This window comes from Argiope bruennichi, chromosome 6, assembly GCF_947563725.1.
Source record: "Argiope bruennichi chromosome 6, qqArgBrue1.1, whole genome shotgun sequence".
Classification (NCBI taxonomy): domain Eukaryota; kingdom Metazoa; phylum Arthropoda; class Arachnida; order Araneae; family Araneidae; genus Argiope; species Argiope bruennichi.
Window position 1 is genome coordinate 90,799,303 of NC_079156.1, and position 9,267 is coordinate 90,808,569.

A 9,267-nucleotide genomic window follows, 5' to 3' on the forward strand; every position below is an offset into this window, starting at 1 on the left:
CATATGTAAATTTTAGTTTATCTGTGTGGATGTTTATAAATAGCTTAGCATCCGTTTAAAAACATCAAAATTCGATATATATTTTTATCAGAATTTTACACTTTATTATTGCTTTATATTTTGAATTTAATTACTTAATCAGTTACTGAAATCATTATCTAGAAATGGATTCTGGGATTTGGTTCATCTATGTCCCGAATATATGGAATATTTTTCTGATACATTATTTTTTTCCTAGGTGCCGATTACTTCCTGACTTTTCCTATTCATGCTTATGCCGACTATCAAATACTTATGAAAAGAATTCTTTTAATTGTCATTATTTTCTAAAAATCACTTTAATTTTTTTCTCTTGATAGGTATTGTTTCGTGGGGTTCCAGATTTAAATAAGACATAATTTTTGTCTTGATTTATTCATTGTTAATTGGGTAAATTTTTATAATTGTTATGATTAATAATTTAAGTTTCAGAAAATGACAGAAAAATTAGGAAATGGTAATGCATGTGGATATTAAATTTACATATATTTTTTCACAAATTTGAACCATTTCTCTGAAAAATAATATGTCTGCATTCACATTGTAAGTTTGATTTTTTTAACGTAAGTGTTCTGTAATTATTTAGTTGTTTTAGTTTAGTGTTGCAATAAAGGTTTTTTTTTATTACTATTTAAAATTTTTATACGGATTCATTATTTTCTTGTATCCAAAATATAATATTAACAATTTTTGATGTATTATAATTAATGATAAATAATTAAATCATGCAAATAACAAAATATAATTTATCATTTACTTGTATTAATTGCAATTCTGGTGCATGTTATATTGATTAAGCAGATGATTTTATCTTTATTTTACTGTAAATTACTTCATAAAATTTATTATCATCGTGTCAGGTGATAACAGTTATAAAATGTCTTGTGCATTTTAGTTAATAAAATAATGGTAAAGAGAAAATAATTTTAAATATTATTATTTTTATTGTTACAAGTTGCCCTATCTGTTATAGCTTCCAGAAGATTCGGGACGACAAATTTTGAAAAATTATATAAGGTATATATAATGCATTTATATAATGTATTTTTGAAGTGTGTGTGTGTGTGTGTGTGTGTGTGTGTGTGTGTGTGTGTGTGTGTGTGTGTGTGTGTGTGTGTGTGTGTGTGTGTGTGTGTGTGTGTGTGTGTGTGTGTAAATTAATTAAAAATTATTTGAATTTTCGTGTCTTTCAGCTATAATTTCCGAAAATATCATTGAAAAAAATTAGTTTTACACCGTTTCAAAATTTAAAAATTATTTCTTTTTAATTATGCCAATTTTATAATAGTACAGATTTTTCCTGAATTTTAGTAATTTTCTAAAAACATTTTTTTAATTACTAATAACATGCCACATTACTGCCTTGGAATTCAAACCTTTTTTATTGTTTTGTTAAATATTTTAATCGTTCCATTTTCTTCCATTGTTAAGAGTTAAAATAAAGAGGGAATCTGTTTGACCCCTCGATGGTTTGCAAGACGTTTAAAAAATGTGAAGTCATACTACCGAAAAATTTAGAAGACAGATGAGTCACATAAAAGAATATTTAACAACTCTATGATGTCATGAGATAGGTCTCTATTAAATAAGTAAAATTACAAGATTTTAATGTCTAAGAATTTGATGTAATCGTAGACATGAAATAATATCTAAATGATTGAATTGAAATTAAATATAACCAATGTCTCCGGCAAACCAATTGGTTGCCAAATGCCACTAGTACACATATAAATATACTTATTGTTTGCCAACGAATTCTAAAACCATTCACGCTTTTGCGCATGCGTATGGTTGAACTTAATTCTTCAAAATAGGGGTGAAAAAAAAAGATGAAAGGAAGAGATGTTTACATTGAATAATAAAGTAAACTCGGTTACTGAAACGAACAGTAGACACAATGATTTTTATTTAAATTAAGATTAACACAAATAAGAGTCGGATAGTATTATATTAAATAACCTTCTACTATCTCGACTACATTTCTTAAAGGAAAAGAATTCATTTTAAAACTATTATGTGAAGAATATCACATTTCTTTTCTGCTGAAATCAAGTAAGAAATTTTATAAAGCCCTGCTTCTTTGTCTTTCTGTGGTTTTCACAGGTTCAAATAGCTTTATTTTTCAAGAAGACAATAAATTTTTCCAAATAAACGCGGTATAAAAATATTCAGGTATTTAAATCTTTTCCAATATTTTTTCTATTAGAGTTTTATTGTGATAACTAAACAATGGTTTAAAAAGTTAATAAGCATTCTCAAATAACATTTTCAAGAAAAGAGTGACGGAGAATTGGAAAGACATTGGAAGGGAGGGATTCTCAATACTCGAAATGGCTAAATGAATGCAGAGGGATAGTAGTCCTAGCCACTGAACTGATCCATTGTTGCTAGTAGCTACTGAACCTCAATGGGAAAAAAAAGCTCATTGTTTACTTTAATATTAGAAAAGACAGCTACGTGAAAAAAACTGTTTTCTTTGTAATGATTAGGTTTCTTTCTTAAACCTGGAATAATGAATATTTGCTCATGTGGAACACTATCAAGGAACTTTATACCTGCGGAATTGAAAAGAACTTATTGTGATATTATGTATATATGCATTTATACGACGAATTCATTTCGGCCCCTCCCTATGTATCCAGAGCCCCCGGCGCAGCTGTTCAACGGTATGCTTTGTACTGTTTGATTTCATTAAGGAATCTATTCCACAACTGACGCTTCTAACTACGATATGGGTGCAATTTTAGTTGAAAAAGAAGAATACGGTTAGAAGCATCCTTTATTATATCTCAGTAAAATGTACAACTGCTCGCAATATAGTTCAGCATTCAGCACCAAATTTTCTAAAAACTAAAATTTTTTTTTCCTCGTTTCTCTTTCAAAATTGTGATGCAGACACCGTCATTCAAGATGGAGATTTGCATTTCGTTATTTTCAGATAAGAACAAAGTTAATAAAGGAACCGAGATTGAGAAAAAGAGATACGTCTTCGTTTCTATCATGTTTCAAGTAATGCGTCCCATGTATCACAATTAATATCTTAATCTAATTAAAATGGATATGATGTGAAAGTTTGGAAAGATGTTAACTCTGGGATCGTTTTTGTCTTGAAATAAGGGTTCAAAACTACAATTCAGAATAGTTATTGCATTGTTCCGAAATAGGGCATTAATGTGACTAATCTAAATTAACTTATTAAAAATCAAAAGGTTTAATCTCTGTCCCATCAAGAATTATATATTCAATGATATTTTTGAAATGTGTTAAGCCGCAAAACAGCATTTTTCTACTGTTTGAAGAATTAAAATAAATGTAACTGTAACAAATTTATTACGAACTGTATATCTAAAGTCATGGAATAATGTTTATTATAAATTAGGAAAAATCAATTGTCTGCCGGTTTAAAGTATTATCAAATTGTATATTTGTGACGTATGATGTTTTTGTTTTTCTCACATTTATTAAGTTATTTACTAATGTTTAATAACAATGGTATTTTCGCTCTGAAAATAATTGAGCCGGAATGACACATAACTAAATTAGTGCTCCTTTTTTTTCATTCCCTGTCTTAATTGGCATTTTTAGGAACTAGTTCTTAAGCTCCAGGGTAACCTCTATCCTATCAAATAGCTATGTGAACAAAGCGGCTATTAATAACCATAAAACTCGTTTGCCTGGCTTTCTATGTACATCACAACAAACACTTAACGAATGCATGCTCTGCTAATTGTCAGTTCCGCTTGCGTCACTTCTTCTATCTTGCTTCAAAAGTCATTACCATTGGAATGGCGATGCATAAGATTATCTTAAAGAAGTTAGTTTAGATGGCCGTCGGCTTTTCACGTGGTTCTAGAAGATACGGAAGTGAATGTTTTACTTTTTTTAAAACAAAATTAATACATTAAATTTTATCTCTTCTATATTTCTCTTAAGAGATAACAGAAAATATAGAAAGTATTCTGAAATGTTGGGAAATGCAACCTTTCTGATAATCGTCCCGGACCATAACACCTATATTCGTTTGTGTAACAGATGCACGTGTAGTTAAAAACATTTTTTTCAAATAAAAGCTTTCATGCCTATTCTTCTGATGCAATATTTTATAACAGTGGCACGTGTAATTGCATAAGGCTATTTTTTTAGTAATGCTGTTTGCTCTGTGAACTTAAGAATAAGGTGTTTTATTTAGTTTATCTACTTATAATTTTCCTTTCAGTACTGTATTTAAATAATTGATTATAATTATTTATAATATATACAAGATAATGCCGTGACAAAATTCTTCTTATCATTTAATCGAAGAAAATATATTTACATATTCAAGTTTACTACATTCAGAAAGCATTAAAATTTCAATATCTTATATCTTTAACCTATATAGCTATAGGAATATATTCCTAATAAAGGAACATATAAGGAATTCATTCTGTATTTGAATTATAAAAGGAATTCAGAAGATTAAAATGCAAATAATTAAAAATGAAACCAGGCATTCGGTTTTGGATGTAATAATAAAAAATAATTTTAATTTCATTCAAAATACAGTATCTATAGTTATTTCTCATTTGTGTTTGAAACAAAGGGTCTTTTTAGACATTAAAAAAACCCTTTTGTCTAGGGCAAGACATAATTTGCTTCTAAATTATTTGGCTAACTATGTCAGGTGGCATTGTTGCAGCTTAGCATATTACCAGCATTTCAAAAACATTTTGACTGTCATGAAAGTGTTGAATATAAAAAGCGATCAAAAATAGTGCACTATTTTATGCAGAAAAAGTAAATTTGTCCTGTGTTAGAGATTATGCTATCCATGATTATACGTTGTTGTTTTCATAATTGTAAAAGCGATAGATTTGACTAGACACCGTGAATACGTAAACATAAATATTTCCTTTTAAAATTATAGATTAATATCAAATCATTGTCTTGAATTATACTATGTGAATTGTTTCTACCTCCTAAGTAAAAAGTAAAATTTTAAATTACTAAATGATTAATGAAACTGGAGATAAATTATATGTACTCAAAAAACAACAAATGAGCTTATTTAATTTAAACTGTGAATTCGTTTGAAAATATTTGTAGAAATAAAAGTATACAACAACATACAGTTAGATGACATGCACAGTTAAGCTCATAATGTCATCGTGTCGTCAGGAAAATTGACCCCACTTTGCTATCTGCTAGTCAAATTTATAAAATAGATTTCTGTTGATTGTTACAGATATTTGAAATAATGTAGAAAGTTTCAAACGAAAATGTTGATAAATGATACAAAATTATTGCTCTACGAATCTAAGCAAGACTGATTCAGCACATATTTTTACAAAATTTGAAATTCCTATAGTCGCGATGGAAGAAACAAGAGCAGCTGCTGCGATAGTTTGCTAATAAACTAGTTAGCTATCAAAACAATCGTAAGTGAACTTAATTCTATGGTGATTGTTTTTAGAATTTTCGAACGCTTGAGAGCTTTTTTTGGATCTGGCAGAAGAAAAAAATGCAAAATAATAAAAAATAGTCCTTGAAATTCTGACACAACAAATTTCTTTAGTTATTAAGAAAATTTTATAAGCGAAATTTATCGAACTGACAATAATAGACGAGACATTTCAATTATCAGTGAAGCAATTATTTATTTTTATTCTTTAATTTCGTGGAAAGAAAGTAATTTGAAAGATTATAAATAAAGGAGATCTATCTAAATTTGTAAAATGTTAATACTTAGTGGTTTGATCAATCTGTAGATTACGATATGCGTGTAATCGACAAAGTTACATGATATTAAAATCGTCCAATGACTTCTATAGGGCAAGTCATATCAGTGACTCTCCGACCCGCCCGAACGCACACGGATAAATAATACTGAATGACCGAACCACCGCAACAGCAGCACTGGCGGGAACTGTGATTGAGTCCTAAGGGCCATCACCGGCCACGATACAATCCTTTCCGAAGGAAGTATGTCCCGTCATCGATGGGAGGAGCCAAATCCTCCACCTTTTTCTGTACCCTTCAGAATGGCGCGATCCAACCACTATACCGGAAGCATCTCATCCTCTTTTCGAGGAGCCCTCCCCGGGGGTCACATGTATAGGGCAAACCAAAACAATTAGAGTTGCAAAATTTTGCACATAGTTACTTTTCGGAAGATATGCGGTCACTAAAAAAGTTTTTTTTTTCAAGATTTCAATTGAATTCTTAAATAAAATCTAATCAAAATGCTCGCGGTTCGTGTTATTATAGAAAAACTAATTTTACGGCATTTTAAAATTCGAAAAAGAAGTTTTTCAATTATGCTAATTTTCTCTCCATGTAATTTTTCACTTATTTTATAAAATTTAAAAATATTTTTTAATATAATTTACAACAAAATTTCCATATATATATATATAGTGGTGGCCAAAATGATAGAATTCATAAACTCTTTATGTTTTTTGACTTTGTATGCTTATAGAAAATGTTACGTTTCACGAAACGCAAACTGATACAAATCATTTGCATACAAAAAAGTTATACTTACTTCAATCTGAAAAAACAAACACAATGACGGAGTGTATTGTAATATCTAACTTACCTGACTTATCACTATTCTAGTTCTGGGAGCTAATCAAATGCTATTAACGTGCAGCAGAAACTGACATCATGTTTAAAGTTGGAACAATTCATCATTGTGCTTTGTTCTGTTGAAGGAATACTGTTTTTATGTAATCAAATTATAAGTAAGAAATTTTCTTAAACTTTTTAATATTTAGTAGGAATTTTTAGAAATATTTCTAATATTTAATCAAGAAGCAATGGCATCAAATTAGACTGGATACCTTGAAAGAAACAAAGATTGTTGTGTTAGAAGAATCTGTTCTTTCCTATGCTAAAATTGCAAGAATTAATTGGGGGTGGTTCAGTGACTACATCTGGAGTTGGAAAGTTTTGTTTATGATATCAGGAGACAAATTAAATGAAAAACAAAGCAAGAAAAAGTCGAGAAAAAGGTGCACCGCACCAGTTGATGATAGAAGAATAAAATAACTATGCTTCCAAGATAGAAGAATGTCATCAGCGGCCATCAGAAGTCAATTGAATGATGCTGGCGTTTCTGTCAGTTCAAGAACAATCCGTAGAAGATTATTAGATTTTGGATTAAGAGATAGAATTCCTCGAAAACAGCCTTATTTCAATTTACAGCAAAGCCCCATTAATTACAATTAAACCCATCCTAACGCATGCGCAAAAGCGCGAAGAGTTTTAGACTACGTTTTCAAACAGTATTTCATCACCTCTCTTGAGTGTACGATGCAACTTTGTATTCACAGTCTAATTCATTTCGCCTGTTAGGGAGACATAAAAACGAAAACGTATTCTATTTTGCTATGTTGGCGATCCCTGAATATATGATGGAGACAATTTAAAAAATTTCTAGTAAATAACGAAAAAACGGTATTTAAACTTGTGAATATACTGGTATTACAAAATTGTACAAATGGCTCAAAATACCGGTATTGCAATCCCTACAAACTATAGATATATGTCATTTGAAGGAAGGCTATACTATTGTGAGTTTGTATACATTTTGTATGCATATACAAAGAAAAAATACTATAATAATTAAGCCATTTGAACTCGAATTTTGACACATTTTATTATCTTATAAACACATTTTTGGTATTATTCCTGCGTGTATAGGCATACATTAATAGAAAGACGGTTTGATCTAGACGTATGAAATTTGTTGTGTGGTCTTTACTTTAAATTTCTAGATTTCTATCAAATTCTGAAATACCAGATTCATCAAATTCATCGTAAATTTGGTTGAATAGATGAATATAACAATTTGTGTACCGATGATATTTGGTACACAAGTTTAACATTTATATATTTCAAATTTTGGGTTAAATCCAATAAAAGATTAAGATACTCAGTTTGTACTTCCACTTGTATGATAACGGTTTAATTTAAATACTCAATAACATAGACAAATAAAATTTTGCACACTCTAAACTTTAAATTTTTAAATTTAAAGTTTAGATCGATATCAAATTTCCATCTGTTAGTTTTAACTTTCATATACATGTAAATGTGATAACTCAAAAATAGAATGATTTAAGTAAATGAAATCTGATATGTGTTCTTCTTACTAAGATTGTAGTCCAGTGCCAAATTTTGATTTTGATTAGTCAAGAAAAGGATGTCCAAAATGCCTACTAGGCTTTCTTCTTTATATTAAGGTGCACAAAATACTTATGTACATGACTTTGAAACTAAAACTCTGAGACTCGTAGGGTATACGACTTTTCCCAAATTCCAAAGTTTTATGCGGGAAGGAGAGATATACATTTCTTAGAGAAGTGCACGAGAAAGAGGGACCACTTCAGCTGGTGAGATCATTACAGCTGGTTTTAGACAGTTTTCAATAGCGAGATAAAATAGGCAACCATTCTTTTATTTTTGATAAAATACTAATGCAATTTTTAAACAATACATAGCAAAGGATCTATCAATGGCGTAGTTAAAATAACTTCGCTATATGCTAGGAACTACCATCCTATTTTTAATGAGCACGCGAGATTTTTGGGGCGACGAACATCATAATTTTGAATCATGATCAAATGACGAGCATAATCCTTAGTCAGAATGTAGTTTTTCAAATTCCTATCCATAGATCAAGACGTCATATTTAATTTACACTGGGCTACAAATGTGACTGATATTCGATCGAATCAATTTTCGAATTTGGAATCTCCTAATCCCGAATCCCCGATCTTCAAAATTAGCGGCAAGGAAAGAAGACTTAAATATTTTAAAAATTTGTTTTATACTTATCCACTGAAAGTTTATATCATATTTGAATAAATTTTGTGTCAATCAATCAATAAATAAATTTTAATTTGTCCTATTTACAGAAGAGGAATGCTGTCTTTAAATATGTTATTCAATTATAACGGAACATAATATTAGAATAATAGTTTGGATTTCCTTTGTGTTATTTTACTATGATTTGAGATTTTTAGAACTTAATCTTTTTTTCATTATAGTGTGATACTTTGCAAAAAGGCAACTGAATTCATTCTTACGCAAAAAGAAAATAACTTGACTTAGATATTTGTTTGTGCGCCAGTGTCAATGCACTTTTCCTCAACCTAAGAGAAAGGAAATGAACTTAACGGAACTTATGTTTACAGTGTCAATGTTTTAATGAAACTGTACATTGATTAGCTAATCACCACGTTC